The sequence below is a fragment of the Capricornis sumatraensis genome, chromosome X (genome assembly GCF_032405125.1).
Source record: "Capricornis sumatraensis isolate serow.1 chromosome X, serow.2, whole genome shotgun sequence".
Lineage (NCBI taxonomy): Eukaryota > Metazoa > Chordata > Mammalia > Artiodactyla > Bovidae > Capricornis > Capricornis sumatraensis.
In genome coordinates this window covers 16894129-16913616 of record NC_091092.1, presented here as the reverse complement: position 1 = coordinate 16913616, position 19488 = coordinate 16894129, and the positions used below count along the sequence as shown (strand labels likewise).

Here is a 19488-nt window from a genome sequence, read left to right as displayed (position 1 = left end):
ATTTTCTTTCTTTGGGTGATAAATTCTTGGCAGTTTGTCGTGGCTTATTTACAATTACGGTCTCTTTTGAAGCCCCGAGACAGTTCGCCAGCATTTTATTTTTAACAGCAATTTCTTGAATCTCTTGGGAAGATTATTTGTAGGACTGGCTCAGAAGCAACGATTAGGGCCAGTAAGATGTCACAGTGCTGCGGTGACATTTCCTTATCGGTTGTGAGCTCTTTTTGCCATGACACCATCGTAGAAACACAAGGCATAAAGTGAAAACCCTGTATTCTTGTGATATTTCATAAGTGGGGATGGCTGTATGGGGTCTTAATGCGGAGAGGCGCGATAGAGAGGCGTTAGGTGGGGCTTGGAGGGGCAGGATGTCTTAGGCAAAAGAACGTTAAGATTCCTCTCTAAAGAGTACTGAAGTCCGAAGATGAGTATCTTGAAAGGGCAGCTGGAATATGACCCGAGGGCAACTTTCATTCTTGGGTGGAGTCCTGGGAAAGCGAGCCGCAGGTACGGGCGTGGGCCCACGGGGTAGCTCGCGGAAATCAGATAAGCTCCGGAACCTCTCCCAAACAAGCTCCATCACCAGGCGGCGGGTGCGGGAGCTGGACCCTAAGGCAAGCCCGCGAGGAGCCGTTAGCCAACTCGGTTCCCCCGCACCTCCCCCCGCCCCCCGCGTTCTAACGGCCCTCGCCGCCCCTCCTTTCGGCTGACGTCGGGGTGAGCGGAGGCGGGAGCGTGGGTGGGCTGAGCGGGCCGTCGCCCGCGATTCGGCCGGCTGTGCCACACCACCGCGCGCCCCCGCTCCGCCCGCCCCTCCGGGCGCGTCTTTTCCGGGCCCGCGCGGCGCTGCGCCTCGCCCCGCCTCCGTTGGCCCTCCGGGTGCGCGCGCGCTGCTGCGGCTTTTTCTCCGGCGTCCGCGGCGCGCCCCTCCTCGTCCCAGCGCTAGCGGGCACGCGGCTCCTTTCCGCCGGCTTCTGGAGTGTCGATTCCCCGCCGGCTGCGAACACGCCACAGGCAGCGCCTCGGGTGAGTAGCCGTAACCGGAGAGGCTCCGGCCCCGGCACCCGTACCCCGTTGCTGTGTCCCGGGCCCCCCGCTCTGGCCGCGCCACCATCCCACACCTGAGCCCAGAGGACGTGCGCGGGGGGGGGGGGGGGGCGTTCCTGTTCCCGAAATCCGTTCGCTTTCTTCCAGAGCCTGGGCAATTTACCCGCCCGCCTCCTCCCGGGCTGGCAAGATTTCCCGAGATGCCGGCATCATCTCCTTTGCTGAGGGTGTGGGGTCTTCGAGACCCTGGTCTGCCTCTTCGTGCCACTGACCGCCTCCTGGAGGGCCAAAAGCTCTTCCTGATCGGGGTGCTAGGCTTTGCCATGACCTTTCCCCAGTGAGCACACCAGGGACTCGCCAGACCTCCAAACGACCTTTAGGACGCCCCCGGACCTCAACTCCATTTTGTCTGTTTCGAGTCGCTCTATGTCTGAGAGCTTGGGACTCTTTCTGGCTCTAGAAGCATCCGCCCTTCGAATTTGAAGGATGCCCTAGGTTCCGATATCCTCTTAGTTTCCTATCTTTAGGTGGGTTAGAAAACGACTGGTTTCTAGCAGAAGCGTGCTCTTATTTTTTCCTGTCCTACCTACCTACATCCCTGCCCTCCGTGGGTGCTGTATATTTAGCATCAGCTTTATTCACTTCCTCTTCCTCTCATTCGAGTGCCCTACAGAAAGAACTGTGGTCGATGTCTATAGCACAGAGAAAAATCGAGGAGAATATGATTCACTGCCTAACCCCCATTAAGGGGTTACATATTTTAAATAAGACGTCATTTCTCCTCTTCACTCCAGCATCTCCTCTTTCAAAGGCATTTTTTTCCCACTCTCTTGAAATGACTTTGCTCTAATCGCTCTTTTCACGTTAGAAGAATCAATCATCCCCCTAAGAAACAACAGCGAAATGGCATTTAAATGAGTCCCTCTGAAAAAGTAAGCAGTCTGCTCTATTGGTTAATGGTCTAATCAACGCCTCAGTTAGCTTATTTACAAAATTGAGGGTGTTGAACGAAGGTTCCTTCTAGTATTTTGATTTTAAGACCTGTGAATTCATGCTTAGTATTGTAACGTGTTGCAGCGTAAGGGAGATTTAACCTGATGAAATCCATGTTTCCCAGTAGTTGCTTGTCACATTAGGTTTTCTTTTATATTACTTATAACAAATCCTTTTAATTGCTCTTCATGCATACATTTGTAGGCAGATATCCAAAGACTGTACTGTCAATGAGCCTATCAGTTAAGATTTGCATAGTGTGAGGCCTCTTCCTTGAATTCTAAAATAGCTCATCTTTTAGATTGAAAAGAAGTGTGAAACACCTAAAACTCCTGTAAGAATTAATACCCTCTCTGCCATTTTGGCAGAGGATGAAACACTGAACTGTAACTCTTCTCCCAACGTAGAATAAAATACCTTATTGTTCTGATAGAAGTAATTTGACACCTAAAAATCCACAGAAGGTGTAATGCAACAATAAACATCTTGAATAAATTCAGTTTTTTCCCCTAAGCACCGATTTTAAAAATAAGTGATTCAGAAGAACATTTTTGAGTGTTTTGGGTAGGGGCAGGATGGGTGGAGAAAGGAGAGGCTTGCCCAGTTCCATGGGAAGAGAAATGAATTGGGACTCTGGAGAGGCTGATGTGCAGTTCCAGTGGTAGCTAAATGTATAACCTTGAACAAGTCACTTTACCTCACTTCATTTTTGCATCTGTAAAAGGGTCTTGATGTTGTCAGAATACTCTGCATAAGTCCCCTAATTTGACAATACATATCTATCACAGTTTGCATTAAGGCTGTGCCGTAAATCATTAGTTAAGTCCTAAGTTTTTTAGAACATTTTTCTCAAAGATCTGCTTATGCCAGTTCCAGTCTATATATGCATAATTCTTAATTCATCCATATCAAATGAATTACTCTGTGTGAAAGTCTATATATTGGGAAGCATTCTACAAAAGTCAGGTATTGTTCACTTCTGCTCGCAAGTGATGGGTGTGCATACCGCACTTTATTTTTCTTTAAAGGTTCAAGGCTTTTAAGAAATTTGTATGGGAATGTATACAGACTGCCTTGTAACTGTAATTGGCTAGGCAACTTCAAAAGAATGTGCAAGCACCTCATTCATTCATTTGTTTGTTCCTTCATTCAACTTATCTCATTCCTCCATCTGTCATTTATTCTGTGCCAGGCCTCTAGGGTATGATGGTAGAGAAGACAATTCTCTGCCTCCAAGGTTTACTTTTATAGTCCAGGATGCAGACGATGGTGGTGAGGGTTGTGGAGAGATAGTTTTGTGTGTCAGTTTATTTTTATTAACAACAGTCAAATCAGGGACATAAAATCCTGGGGAAGTTAAGGCTCCACAGGGGAGGAAGAGATAATTGTGTTAACTGTAGCCTGTAGACTCTCTTCTTGGTGTTCCTTTTTTTTTCTTTCCATTCCTTGACTTTCAATTACTGAGACTTTAGCAAAAATGAAAGATTTGTTTTTTTTTCACTCCTGCTGTTGACTGGTTTTATATATTCCTTTCATTTGTTTCTCTTTTAGCTGTTTAAGATAGTTGTACATTCTTATACAATTGTAAAAAACAATACCCTTTAATTTTCTTAGTGGTAACATCTGGCATCACTGTAGCGTAATATCACAAGGAGATTGAAGCAGGTACAATCCATCCACCTGATTCAGAGTCTCCAGTTTTACATGCACTCACTTGTGTGTGTATACTTAGTTCTGTGGGCTTCTCTATAGGCAATATATATAAGCAATATATAGTGGTAAAGAATCTGCCTGCCAGTGAAGGAGACATGGGTTTGATCCTTGAGTCAGGAAGATCCTCTGGAGAAGAAGATAGCAACCCACTCCAGTATTCTTGCCTGGAAAATCCCATGGACAGAGGAGCCTGGCCAGCTACAGTCCATGGGGTTGCAAAAGAGTTGGGTACAACTTAGCTACTAAAAACAACAGTTTGTCTCTATGCAGTGTTAGCACATGTAACCACCACCACAGTCAAGATACAGAATAGTTCCATCACCCCAAAGGTCTCTGATGTCCTTTTATAGCCATCTCACTCCCTTCCTGACCCCCTGGCAAACCCTAATGTGTTTCCTTTGTCTGATTGGTGTTTTTTCACCCAGTGTGATTGTGTGCAGATTCTTGCAGGGAATATATCTTGTATCAATAGTTCTTTTCATTCTTGAGTCGTATTCCATGCTGTGGATGTATTATAGTTTAATCATTCACCCATTGAAGGATATCTGGTTCTTCCTTGTACTTTGTAACCCGTTATGAATAAAGCTCCTATGAACAGTTATGTACTGGTTTTTGTATGAACATAAATTTTCATTTCTCTAGGATAATTGCCCAAGAGTGCAATTGATGCTTGTATGGATGTTTAGTCTCATAAGGAACTGCCGAACTGCTTTCCAGAGTGACTGTGCTATTTTATATTCCCTCAGCAATGTATGAATGGTTCTCATCTTTGCCAGCACTTGGAGTTGTTACTATTTTTTATTTTTAGCCGTTCCAATAGATATATATACGGTGATATCTTGTCATAGTTTTAATTTGCATTTCCCTAATGGCTATGATGTTGGACATATTTTCATGTGCTTATCTGCTATCTCTGTATTTTCATCAGTGAAATGTATGTTCATGTCTTTTCTCCATTCTCTAGTTGGATTTTTTTTTTTTTTTTACTGTTCTGAGAGTTCTTTATATAATTCTCAATACTAGTGCTTTGTTGGCCACGTGGTTTGCAAATATCTTCTCCCAGCCTGCAGTTTGCATTTTTGTCCTCTTCATAGGCAAGTTTCACAGAATAAAAGTCTTTAATTTTGATGAGGTCCAGTTTGTCAATTTTCCCTCTTATGGATAGTGTGAAGGAATCTTATGTACCTTTGTTATTTAATTTTATTCCTTGCTGTTCTATATAACATCCAGTATTTCTGTAAGCAGTGTGAACATGTTTTTTTCTTTGAGCATTCCTGGAGCTCAGATGTATTCTTCAAACAAGTGACCTTGATGGCTTAGAGTGTGAATCCATACTTACACATGTTCTCACTGGATTAAAATGGCTGCCATCCTTTTGTGCCTTAAAAATATAATTTCTGTCTTACCAGGCAGTCACTGTAACATTAAAATTAATATTTTAAAATTAAGTATATGTGTCATATGCCAAGGAGATTTTTGGTTTGACTTTCTAATTTTAAAATATTTTGGCAAAACTGTGTAGTTTCTAATCAACATTTCTGGTAAGTACTCCAAAGAAAAAAATTTGAGTTCTCATTTAAATATACTTTGAAAGTCTCCTTCTGCATTTTGAGTAGTGAAGTCGCGAATAGGATAGATTTAGTAGGCTTGTTTTGCTCAGAATAATGAATAGAATGTTGAATTTGTCTGTCTAGACTGTATGTTTTGCTTTTATAGTAGCTACTTAATGTTCATTTTAATTATCTTTGAAAATAAGCATTAATTTTAAGGTAGCTTACAAGTACCTTATTCTGAAGTACCTGTATTCTTACAAGGTAGCTTATTCTGAAAAATATATGTGCTCATGTTTGAGAACTTACAGGAAAAGCTTAGTGATTGATTTTTAAGAGTATTCATTTCTGTAAGGGGGTACTGAAATTATTAATTGTCCCTTCAGTGTCACAATATTTGCTCAATAAATTTATAGCCAAGATAGTGGATTCCTAGTTGGAAGAGATCAATCATTGGTGTGAGACAATGGTGGGTAAAGTACTACCTGTGACGAAATCCTGCCCACCACCTGTTTTTGTAAATACGTTTCTGTTGGAATACAGGCACATCCATTCATTTATGTGTTGTTTGGCTGCATTCAAAATACAGTGTCAGAGTTGCAACAGAGAACTTAACGGCCCTGAAAGTCAATTGACTCTCTGGTCCTTTACACAAAAAGTTTGCCCAGAGATAAAGCAACCTTATAATAAATTATTGAGTCTTTATGCTTTAAAGGAAATTTAACAAATGTTACCTTGACTTTTAGTACCTTTTAGGTCTATTTCCATGTGGAAATTGTGGTTTGGAAGAGCGTATTCATTTTCTTTATTGTGTCTAAAGGCACTGATCTAGGGGCAGCGTTAAGGAATGGATGGAGAGTTGGAAAAGTTGATTTTTGTCAAGTGTGGGCTATTTCAGTGTGAATGTCAGTTTGCAGGTTTGCTAACTGGTAAGATTCAGAAGGAGGCCTATCTAGTCGCGATATCCTTTGGAGATTCTGTTGTGTGCCAGAGTGGGAATGACAGAGCCAGGTATGGCAGTTCTGTTGCTCCTCCTCCCAAAGTTACTGTGCTCTTTAAATACATAGCAGTTTGAGCCTGTCAAGCTGAACTTAAGACTGTTGGTTTATTATTTTGTGTGCACAGCTTCCTTTTGTGAGTTAGAAGTTCATACTTTAGTTATTTTAAATGCCCCACCTACAAGTAAGGTTGAAAATGGAAACTGAGTTTGCACTGTTTCACTGTATATTTGGAAAGAGATGGGTCCCTGCCTCACATCATACTCCAAAATAAGTTAAAGATGTATTTTTTTCAATCTATGTATATATTTTAAAAACTTCTGGAAAGCGCAACACACCGTAACAAAGTTGAAAAGTCATATGACAGGCTGGAGGGAGGAAAATAATTTCTATATATGCCATGGAAGCTTTTATTGACTTCCACTTAACTGACCCACCATATTAAATGAGATTCGTTTGTTTTGTAAAACACACTGCGAACTGAACACTTGCTATTAGTAGATTGGTATCTGGTACGCCAGGCTTGTGAGCCCACCAGTACAACAGATGCTTTTGTTACTCAGTTATTATGAATTAAAATAATTAAATTAAAAATATGAATTATTATTTTATTATAATCACTGTGCTTGTTCTTGTTTTTGTAAATATAAAATTTATTTTCATATAACGATACAATCTGAGTAGTGAGGAATTGAAGTTCTTACTGAAAATTTACAGATGAAATGATATGATGTCTGGGATTTTCTTCAAATTATACAGAAGTTGAGGTTCAGAGTGCGTAGAGATGTGAAAGAAATAAAATTCAGCAAATACAGATGATAGTTGAAGTTGGGGGATAGGTTTATTGTAACAAAACAAATGGTGTATTTTGAAATGAGTTGATGAAAGCAAGTGGTAAGTTAGGTGTGTGTAAGACAATGATAAAAGATTTGTATAAAATATATATATAAATCCGAAGGGTGCTCCACTAATAGTTCCTTGCAAGTATCTTTTAAGTTCTTTGAAGTTCTGCATTATCTAAGAATTCAGTTTAAATTTCTTTACAGTCAGTGGGCCTGGAGTTAAAGAAAGGTTTTGGCCTTCTGGCCCTTTATCAAAAACTTGTTGAATGAGTGTACATTTACCACAGATAAAATGAAGATAAAATGAAATGTTTGTCATGAGCATATTTTTTTATGATTGTCCACCTTAGTTGACTTTGTTAATTAGATAAATCTGTTCCAAATAAAATTAGGTTAAAAGGTTTCTACTATGTAATATCTATGCTATGTAAAGAGCTCCTACAGATCAATAAATAAAAGGTACCTGTTAGAAAAAGTGGCAGAGGGTTGTGATTGGCCTTTTACAAAAAAAGAAAAGAAGTTGAAATAATGATTCAAAAAGAAAAGATGCTCAACTTCACTCTAGTAATTAGGGAAATGAAAACCATTTTTTTATCAAATACATTGGCAAAAACTGTAATATCCACTTTTAGAAAGGAATGGGCACTGTCGTACACTTTAATGAGAGTGTGAATTGTGTAGCTTTTTGATAGAGTGCCAAAATCCTCTCATTTTTAAAGGTGCATATATTTTTGACCCAGTAATTCTGTAGGAAGCTATTCTGGGTAAGTATCTGCACATTTGTATAAAAATAAATACAAGATTTGAAAGCAATGAAGCTTGGTAATGGTGAAAACTTGGCAGCAACCTAAATGTCCACAAGAAGGGGAATGACTTAAATAATAGCATGCTGTTCTGTGGAATAATATGAAGCTATGAAAGGAAAGAAATCCCTTAGACCTATATAAATGGACATGGGAGTTCCAAAATATGTTGTTAAAAGGTGGAGAGAATTATATAGCACTCCATATACCATGATTCCACCTATCTAAAAAGACAAAACCTTGCCATGCATATGGATAATACAGAGGTGTGACTGATTGATAGGCACCCTGCATGGTTATCTCTAGGGCAGAAGGGAGTGGTGTTAGAGGAAGGCATTATAGAGATACTTATACTTTTTACCCTATACAATTCTATAATGCATTTTAATATATGATTACCCTTTTGATAGTAGTTTTACAGATTCCTCATATGCAACATTACAGATTGAAGGATATTTACAATGCAGTTTCTTCATTGTGCTTTATACAATAACATTGTGCTAGAAATGGGGTGAGTGCCTTGTATTTAGAGAGTACTTAGTACTTTAACCAGAGAAGGCAATGGCACCCCACTCCAGTACTCTTGCCTGGAAAATCCAATGGATGGAGGAGCCTGGTGGGCTGCAGTCCATGGGGTCACTAAGAGTCGGGCATGACTGAGCGACTTCACTTTCAGTTTTCACTTTCATGCATTGGAGAAGGAAATGGCAACCCACTCCAGTGTTCTTGCCTGGAGAATCCCAGGGACAGAGGAGCCTGGTGGGCTGCCGTCTGTGGGGTCGCACAGAGTCGGACACGACTGAAGCGACTTGGAAGCAGCAGTAGTACTTTAACAAAGGAAGAACACTATTTTTAAAACTATTTGTATTTTCTGAATGTTCTGCACTGAAAATATAAGTATAAAAAAAGAATAAAAACACTATAATCCTATACCCAGGGAGATCTATTGTCAGCTTTTGGGCACACGTGTGCAAACATATGTATCTTCTTTCTACAAAAGAAGGGTTCTTAGTGTACATACTGATTTGTACCTTGCTTCCTTTAACTGGACTCTATACAGTGAGCATCTTTCATGATCGATAACTGTGAATAAGTGAAAAAGACATACTAGTGGGAAAAAGAACAACCATGTGCCAGGTAAATGCAGTGTTCCATTTAAAATAACATTTCTGGGACAAACTATAATCTTCAAGCAAAGTCATGGCCACCAAAAGTAAATAACCAAGGAATGAAAAAGTTTTCAATGTTAAACCAGTTCAGTTCTGTTTTGAATTTATGCATGTTGGTTACGTTGTAGTTACTAGTAATGATATATAAGTACAGTATATTAAAAGGTCATTAGGCATCTTTTGGGTGGGGTTTGGTTTTAATGAAGGTTTTAAAACTGAGCTTGAACAGTTATTTTGGTTCAAAGAAAAACCAACTGCTCTGACTAATTTTTGGTGAATGTGTGGGCGTAGTTGTGCTCTTTCATAGCTTGTAAAAGTAAAGAAAATCTGGGTGTCTGTGGCAACATGAAACTTTGTCTATGGTATCTCAGTCTACAGTAAAATTGAACATTAGAAGTGTGTTGCAGGACCAAGTTTGATTTGTATAGTATGTATTCTGCTTATATGTCATCGAGAAGCATTTATTAAGCACATCTGCTATAGGCTCATTATAACCACTTCTGGGTTTATACTGTGGGATTTAGAGGTGAAAATACCTTACTTTATGATGAATTCAATAGAGTATTTAACAAAAGAATATTCTACCTTGTAGACAGTGGTGTTAATGCGATGGCCCAGTGTAGCTGCTCGTATTTTCATTACGGCAATTGAAATAGCATCCCCATTCTCCAAGGCCTTTCTGGAACTGATTTTGCAGCAAGAGGATTTTTTTTTTCATAGGCACTGTGAAGTTAGAAGATTTTATAGGGGAGTAAAAATCCCATGGCCAGAGGAGCCTGGCAGGCAACAGTCCATGGGGTCGCAGAGTCAGACACGACTGAGCCACTAAGCGTGCACGCAGAATAGAGTTTTCCCATTTCTCACAGGTGTGTGTGTGAATATAATAGAATAGATGAGACTATTAACAGAGGTATTTGAAACATTTATGGTGGTTTCTAGTGATTGTTAGGAAGTTAAGGCAGTGGAAGGCATGGTGAAATACCTGTTTTCTCTTAGGTATTCTCTTTATTACCTTCAACATGTGCCTGAAGCATTCTAATACTGTTAAAAAAAGAAATGACAGGGTTTTGGAGGACCACTCCCCTGGGGGTACCCAGGTGATGTCATTAAAAAAAGGTCTGCAAAAATGGGCAGAGCTGCTCCCTCTGAAATGGTGATCATTCGTTTTTCTCAGAATAGATTAGTCATTTCTGCTTTTCAAATGAACTGCAAGCTGAAAACTTCCCACAGACAGGAAACAGAAACTTGGTTGAATGAGCTTAAAGTTCAGTTATGGCTTTGGAAACAGAAGAGAAGACACAGCTAGCTAGCACTAGTACCTCATGGGATGCATCCAAGTGAAAGGTGCTCTGTCCTCCATGACTGCTGAAGATGGTAACTCGAGAAGTAGCTTCAAAGAATAGTTGAAAAACCGTAACTTGACTCGGCTGGAACTGAGCAGAACTAGCCATAAATAACTGTCAGATGAATGTGTTTCAGACAAATAGAGTAGAAAAGAGAAAAGCAGGCCGGTATAATGGTTCTTATTCTCGGAACCACAGAAACCTTCGAGATTTGGTCAATTGCAGGTTAGTCTAGAATGGCCTAAAGCCTTTGATAAAATATTTGGGACTCCATCTGTGCATTTCCTTACAGAAGTAGGTTAGAATATCTGTGAAGAAAGTGATTTCCATACTCTGGAAACTAGAAAAGGCAGGGATCAGGCTCACTGTTTGGTGAATTATAGTGACCTGCAGATGGGAAAGTATGTAGTGTTTATTTCCCTCAGTAGAAAGAAATGTCAGTATTAGCATATTCATTCAAATATAGTTACATGTTATACATTTTTAAGCAAAATGACTGAACTTGGAAGGCTATTATACAACTCAGATTTTCCACCAGAAATTTGGGGATCCCTTTCCTTCGATTTTGTTTTTAGTGTCAAGTGTAAAGGCCAGGATTTTTATGTAAAAGCAGGTTTTTAATTTATGCCCTTATGTACATTAATTTTAATATTCTCTTGATCACCAGGAGATCGTTGAGAATTAAACTGTTAATAAGGGAGTAGCTTTCTTTAGGAAGTATCCCCCCAAATAATTTACTTCTTACAAGTAATTTTAGAAAAGACAGCTGCAAAATGGAAACCTCCCTGGTGAATCTCCATTCTCTGTTTTTTATTCTTGTTTTGAAATGGAGTTCCCCAACCTCACTATTCCAGCCTTTCTTTTAGGACTGAGTAGAATTGAATCAGGGATGATGATTCTCAACCCCGGAAGTACAAATTGTTCACTGCAGTTGTAAAGACATGTGCAGTAGTCCTGCTGGCTGACTTGAATCCTAGCTCAGTAGGGTCCTTTTGCAGTCACTGTAAGTATAAGGAGTCTGCAAAGGAAGACTGTTCTACCTGGCTCTTGGGAGAAGAATATTCCAGTGCTCAGATAGTTACCTAATCTCTGTCTAACGTCAGCAGTACCCTGCATTTGGGCCATTGTTCTTTGGTTATATGAAATGTTTGTGTGGAGTGATTGGCCTATAATTGCAATGATATACATGTGGTGAAATGGCGGAGTTGTTCCTAACTCAACTTTCAGACCACTGATCTTTTTCTCATAAAGCCCCCAACCCTTAACGATTGTGGGGTGTTTTTTTTTTTTTTTAACTTCTTAGGGAGAACGTGTGTTTCCCTGGTGGCCCAGTGGTAAAGAATCTGCCTGCCAATGCAAGAGACTCTGGTTCGATCGCTGGGTTGGGAAGATCCCCTCGAGGAGGGCATGGCAACTGACTCCAGTATTCTTGCCTGGGAAATCCCATGGGTAGAGGAGCCTGGCAGGCTACAGTCCATGGGGTCACAAAAGTCGGACATGACTTAGCGGCTAAAAAACACAAGGAGGAAGTGCTTCCTATTAGTCTCGCTTCTAATTGTCCTCAACTGATGAAGACTGTTGTCCACCTCCCTCTCTGCCTTTGATTGAAGGGCCATGTTGCTTAGGGCATTGCCCACAGGAAAGAGGAGGTGGATGCTATACTAGGGCATGACCAAAGGAGTGGGAGGTGGCTGTGAGCATAGTCTCTAGCCAGAACGTCCCTTGAGTTTTGAAAACCAGGAATCGCAACTCCAGTTTAGAAGACATATTTTAGAAACCAGCTGTAGCCTATCGAATTCCTAAACTAAGAGAATATTGAGAAGCCTTGCAGTGTTTAATCTGATGATATCACAGTCCTCAGTGGAAATCTGCAAAATTGAGTCAAAATTCTTTTTGTCTTCTTCAAATCTGGGATTGTTATGATACACTTACATGTTACTTTAATGAATTTGATGAGATGCATGCAACTCATTTTGATGCAGCTAATTCTGGTTGAAAGAATTACTTTTCAACCCAGACTAGATTTCTTCACTCTTGCATTGTTTCTAGCTGTTGTAACACTAAGGTCATTTTATTTGTCTGATCTCTTCTAGATGTCATAACATTTTGTCATGAGATCATGAGAAATGTTTCTTCTGCTTTGAGAGGAGTGATTAGGAATCTGTTTAGGATGGAAAATCTATTCTTCGATTTGTTGCCTCTACTGCTTACTTCTACCTGCTGCATGAAAGAAAATCAATAATGTCTCAAAGCCTCACAGTTACGGATTTGAGTTACATAAAATTGTTCTGTGGAAGAGTTTGTTTTGAGTTTGGTACTTGGCTGGCTCTGAGGCCATGTTTTGCTATTGCTTGACCTTAAAAAAATTTTTTTTTCTTTTTTTTACTGGCACTGCCCCATTGCTGATGAAAGATCAGGATGTTGTCTAGGTGGGCTTGGCACCAGGTGCCAAACCTCAGTACCTTTCTCTTCTATTTTCAGGCATAGCAGCCCTGGAAACCATCAAATTGAGGTGCTGGAAGCATTTTGATAATATCTTTTCTTATTCTTTAAAAATCTGGCCCGTCGCTGTCACACAACCATCAGACCTCAACATGTGTGCTTAACGGAGAACGTTTGTTTTCAGAACCACCTCCGTGTTGACCTTAGTTTTGCTTTTGAAGAAGAGTAAGCAGTGTATTGCCCCATGCAGTACATGAGAAAGCAAACCGCTTTTACTGCTCCTCATATTGTTTGCAGATGTTTGTAGGAGGATTGAATTATAACTTAATTTAAAGATGATATACTTTCGCTTAACAATTCACAAAAATAACTGCAAAGATGTCTTAAAGGTGGATTACATTGCAGATACAGCAGAAATCAATTGCTTTACAGATAAATGGGTGATTTCTACTAGTAGGAAGTATCAACACTGTTGAAATTGCAGCAAGTTTCTTGGCTGACCTTTTTATGGGGGCACATAATAGCCCTTCCTTAAGCACTGTTCCATTGAGATGGGAAAGACTTCTGCTCTGCTTGAGAGTTCTTAGTACACTGGTGCTTCTTTTTAAATCTTTTTTTTTTGAAATTCTTGTTTTGGATCTCATCTGCAGAAATACCTTATTGATGCATTTTCAATACTCAACTAATGAAACTTCCAGGTAACAAAACCTCAGTTGGGTGTGTTTTGCAATGGCACTAACCTACTCCAAATTTTACACTTGCCAGAGTAGTAGTATAACCAGAAAGCTGTAACCTGTTTGTAAGAGCTGGGTAGCAGTCTGCAGATGAAATTGATCCAAACCTTTTAGTTTTCTGTTTGTGTACTTCAGCTCTGCATTTTCTTTTCCTTTATTTCTTTTCAGAACCTCACTTTCATCCTTTGGCTTTGCATAATTCTTCTTGCTCCAATATTTAAAGATTTAAAAAAAAATACATTTTGAGCAAGCCAGCTGGTCCCTAAGCAGTAACAGGTTTAACTGGATAATTCTAGAGGGTAGCTATTAGTATTAGCTTTTTATTAATAAAAGGTAAGATGATCATCTGATTGGGCACATAGGGTTGAGGGTTGACTCCTGGGTGATCCTCCTTTCCTGTTACAGGTGTATATGTGCTCTCTGTGTTAGTCTCATGGCCTCTTTTTAAAAAAAGTTTTTAAAGATTTCTCTGATGTGGATATTTTAAAAGTCTTTATTGGATTTATTACAATATTGCTTCTGTTTTATGTTGTGGTTTTTTGGCCACGAAACATGCAGCTCTTAGCTCCTGGATCAGAGATTGAACCTGCACCCCCTGCATTGAAAGGCAGATTCTTAATCACTGGACCACCAGGAAGTGCCTAGTCTTAGGTCCTCTTAAAATGTTATCTATTGAACACTAAGCTCCAGAAGGAGAGGAGGGCATAGTAAGTGTTCACTGGATTTTTCATGAATGAATGCATGTTCATGTACCTGTAGCTGCCTGGAATTTGACAAGTAGAAATACTACAACTAAAAATATTACAAAAGAAAAGGGTTGGGACTTCCCTGGTGATCCAGTGATTGAGAATCTGCGTGCCAATGCAGGAGACATGGGTTTGATCTCTGGTCTGAGAAGATCCCACATGCCACGGGGTAACTAAGCTGGTGCGCAACAACTGCTGAGCCTGCGATCTAGAGCCTTTGAGCCACAACTACTGAAGCCTATGGGCCTAGAGGCTGTAGTCCATGCTCCGCAACAAGAGAAGCCACAGCAGTAAGTCTGTGCACCACAACTAAAGAGCAGTCCCCACTCACTGTAACTAGAGAAAGCCCGAGGGCAGCAATGAAGATCCAGTGCAGACAAAAAGTAAATACATTTTTTTTTGAATTAAAGGTTGTTACTGGCTGTACTTACTTTTAATTCCTTCCCTCAAATGTTCTTATGGTGGTTGGTCTTCAGCAATGATGATTACAAAAATCAAAGAAAATAGAGACTCAGCCATTTATTTCCAGCTTCAGTGAGTCTTTGCCTAATAGGGTAACTTCACTTTCATATTATGAAAGGCAATGCATATGTTGTGAAGTCTTTATAGCTTTTGGTTGTCATGCTAGAAGGCATACCTTCTTCAAAGCTTCTATCTATGAAAGAAGTTTGATTCCACAATATTATTCTTTAAATGTAGGAATCTTTTTAACCAAATGGATTTTTTCTTCTAGGTTTAAAAGGCGTGATCTTAATACATGGTTTATTTTTTAAAATAAGTATTTCATGTTGGAATAATGTTAGATTTACAATGAATTTGTGAAGCTAGTTCTGATGTTCTGGATATCTTTCCCCCAACTTCCCCTAAGGTTAACATTTTACATAACAGACAGTGGCACAGTACTTTACAACACAGAATTTGTTTGGATTTCCCTAGTTTTTCTACCAAAGTCTTTATTTTTCTTCCTGTTTCAGGATCCAAAATTGTTATACATGTTTCTAAGAAACGTGTATGGATAAAAAGACAAAACAAAGTAAGAGTAACCCCCTACCCAGAGACATCTATTGAGATTTTTAGTATATATCCTTCCATATGCCCCCAAACTTCTTGAATGCCCCTAAAACACTGGGTCTTAGAAAAGACCCTGATGCTGGAAAAGATTGAGGGCAGGAGGAGAAGGGGATGACAGAGGATGAGATGGTTGGATGGCTTCCCCGACTCCATGGCCATGAGTTTGAGCAAGCTCCAGGAGATAGTGAAGAACATGGAAGCCTGGCATGCTGCAGTCCATGGGGTCGCCAAGTCAGGCACGACTGAGTGACTGAGCAACAATGACAGAACACAGAATGTGCTTTATATACTGCTTTGAAATTGCCTTTTACACTTAGTATAGCATTTACTTTTTTGGTGAACATGTTCCCACGTCTGCTATTTTTTAATATAGTTTAATCTATTCCCTATCCTGAGGGTTTTTTTTTTTTTTTTCATTCTATGTGGCTTGCAGAATCTTAATTCCCCAACCAGGGATTGAACACATATCCTCAGCAGTGAAAGCACCGAGTCCTAACCACTGGACTGCCAGCAAATTCCCTATCTTTAGTTATTTTGTTTCCATTTATTTGTTCCATTAGCTCTTCATGATTAAAGAGAAACTGTATGTATTCTCAACCTTTTTCCCCCAACAAACCTGAGAGATAGGACACTCTTATCGGTAACAGTGGCTCACTAAATCAGTGATTCTAAATAGGTGTGTATTTGGTTGAACTGTTTGAAATTGCTATTTGGGGGGTTATGCAACAGTTTTTTGACTATCAGCAATTTTATCTGGCTCAACTTTTTTTTTAAGTTAAAAAGAAAATCTTTATTTGTATTTTGAAAAATTTCCGATAAAAATCATGTTCATTTACTAAGACAAAATATATTCTTTATTTCTACTAAAAGTGGTTTAAGAGGGACTAAAGAAAAACTGCCAAAATCAGTTCATGAAAGTTTATTTTAAAACGTGGGATAATACCACCTAATAGTTTTTAAAATAGCTTTCTAAGTCATTCTGATCCCTTTCCTTCCTTATCACTCCACTCAGAATCCCTGGCATCTCACTCTGAGATTCTCTGCATTTAGAATGATAAGCTGACCCTGAAAAATTTCACCAGGTAAAAATGTTGACAAACCACCTTCTAGGTGTCTCTGATAAAAAAAAAAAAAAAAAAAAAAATCCTTAAAACTTATGCCTGTGTTAATAATATATGCAGAGAGCTTGAAATCTGGTGAATTGCATCTGTCCATCAGTATGCTGAAAATAAACTTCTGAGCATTTAACCTAAGCTCTGCAAGATGCAGGCTAATTGGTGGCTCTGCCTCCTGGTTCCATATCTGTATTGGAAAGCCAGGGGCACTGGCGCCACCCAGTGGTTCCTTGTAGACTAGCAGCTGATGTTGCTGCTTAGTCGCTTCAGTCGTGTCCGACTCTGTGCGACCCCATAGACGGCAGCCCACCAGGCTCCTCTGGTCCCTGGGATTCTCCAGGCAAGAGTACTGGAGTGGCTTGCCATTGCCTTCTCCGCTCTTAATACTACTTTCACTTTTTTTTTCTTTCCTGTTTTTCCGTGTTCATGGTCTCACCTTTCCTTTGCTTCTCTCCATCTGTGCCAATTGCACTAACGGATTTCATTTAGCCCAGCTGATGAGAATCGGAGCAGTACCATAACCATATAATTTTGCTGCAATATCCTTATATCAGTAAAGGCTTTGGAATATGAGACATGAAATCATAGATGTAAACATCCTGAACAGACTGTTACTTGCTCTGCTTGTGAAATCATTATTCCTACCCAGAATGGCCATAAGCTTTGTATTCTACCAGAATGTGGCATGTCTCATGTTTAATTTCAAAATTCTCAATAGATGAGAGGAAGTATTCCTATACATCTCAGATATGAAGAGGCGTACATTTCTGCCTAGAGTGAAAGATTTAAGTGGGAATTCATTCTTTAGTCTCCTTCCTCTTTAGCATGACTTGTTATTTCAGTACAGAACTGTTTTGCAAGCACCTACTGTGTACCTGTACTGTGCTGGGTTCTTGGGATTATAGCAGTGATGGAGACAGACATGACTTTTGTCTTTAAAGAGCTTATAGCCCAGCTGGGGAACAGAAACTTGAACATGTTTAGGTGTTGTGCGATATGAGCACTGGGAAGACAAACAGCAGAGGCACCTGACATAAAGTGGGGAGGTCAAGGAAGGCTTTTTAGAAGTGTCATTTAAACTAAGACCTAAAGGAAGCCAAGAAAAGGGAGAAGAGAATGTTCTTGGCAAAGAGAAAAGCATGTGCTAGATGCAGAGGTGAGAGATTAAGCTTGGTGCTTTTGAGAACCTAAAAGAAGTTCGTGATGGCTGGAGCTGTGAGATCAGCTCATTCCAGCTTCACAGCAGTCCCAGGAGGTAGGAGCATTATTCCCTCCATTTCAGGGTTGTGGCAAATGAGGCGCAGAGGGTACATAACTTGCCTGAGGTCACTCAACTCTAGTAAGTGGCACCTCTAGGAACTGGACCCAGGCCGGTTGGCTCCAGCACTTTGGTTCACAGTTGCCCTCATCAGGGCGCTGTGTTGTGTGTACCGGAGCTTCACTGTCCCCCTCCCTTTAGCCTGGTCTTTTTTTTTTTTTTTCTGATGGGCCAAATTAAATAAAATCTTTCTTAGTAAGCTGAATATTAGACTGTCTTGGATACAGCCTCTTCCAAGAACTGAAGCTTATAAACAGATGAAAAATTCCTTAAACTTACAGCATCTGGGTTAGCCTGGAATGTCTCCTGTTGGCTTTAGTCTTTTATCACTGGGAATCAAAGACCTCATTCGATATGCAGCTCTATGGTTGCTAACCTGTATTTTCCAGAAAATCTTCAATGGCAAGTTATAATCGGTTGTATTTTTCAGAAATGAGTATCAGATTTGTATTCCCTGCAAAGTTAGAATTTTTGTTGGCTCAGTCCGTGGGGTCGCAAAGAGCTGGACATGACTGAGTGCCTAAGCACAAAGTTGGTTTGGCAATAGGTTAATTGCCAAATTAACCTATTTGATTTAGGTTAGTGAAAGGGTAAACACAACTTCTTAAATAGGATTATAGTCTTTAAAAGTCATAAGTTAAAAACCTATTTGTGGAGGTATTTTCTTAAAATGGATCTGATTTATCCTTTATGTACTTAATATACAAGTGTATGCTTTGTAAGATGAGGAATTGACTTCAGTTCGAAATTACCAATTAAAATCTAAGTAGATTTTAGAAGTGGGATTATAAATATTTGGTTGTAGATAAAATATTTAAAGTTATAATTTGATATTGTTGAAACACTTGGAATAAAAAGTCATGTGTGTGTTTAATGGCACAAAGCTGATTATTTCATTTACTTGCCCATTTGTATATGACTGTGGGTTCAGTCAGGACTTAGTACATGGAGGTGTCTTTCCAGTTGTGAAGGTTGGCTTCTGCTGATGTAGCCATACATTCTTACCTTGTTCTCTGTGGGACCAGAGTTAGGGTTATTACTGGGTTATCACTAGGGTTGTCTCTCCAAAAAAGGAAAAAGGTTGGGGCGGGGGGGAAATGACTCTGATAAGAATTCTGGTAAGAATCTGGGACAACACATGACAAGCAGGGAACATACATGAGCAAGCTGAGAAATGTGATTGCTTTTTTTCACCAGTTCATGGGCATGTGAGCTTGGTCACTCAGTTGTGTCCAGCTCTTTGCAATCCCATGGAGCCCACCAGGTTCCAATGTCCATGGAATTTTCCAGGCAAGAATCCTGGAGTGGGTTGCCATTTCCTTCTCCAGGGGATCTCCTGACCCAGGGTTCACACCCTCATCTCTTGCATTGAAGGCAGATTCTTCACCAATTCACACAGGGCTCAAATTTGTGAGCTTAGCTTCAGAAGCACTGGCTCAGCTCAGTTGAGTTAACCAGCAGCCACAGATAGCTTTCCCTTTACTTTGGAGTAAAAACATTAATTTTCATGTAAATTAAAAACATTAATTTTCAGGTAAATTGTATATTGCAGCGGGATGTTATGCATAGCCGCTGTGTGCCTTTTATCATTTTGAGCACTGTGA

The 19488-nt window shown here is 40.0% G+C and overlaps 1 protein-coding gene across 1 annotated transcript in view; it reads left to right on the top strand.

Moving 5' to 3' along the window:
- The first annotated feature begins 990 nt into the window (after positions 1-990).
- The window catches only part of ACSL4 (acyl-CoA synthetase long chain family member 4), a 72918-nt gene continuing 54420 nt past the window's right edge, over positions 991-19488 (top strand). Inside the window, exon 1 of the mRNA XM_068962987.1 lies at positions 991-1026. The gene's annotated coding sequence lies outside the window, so the exon portion shown is untranslated. The remainder of the gene's footprint in view (positions 1027-19488) is intronic.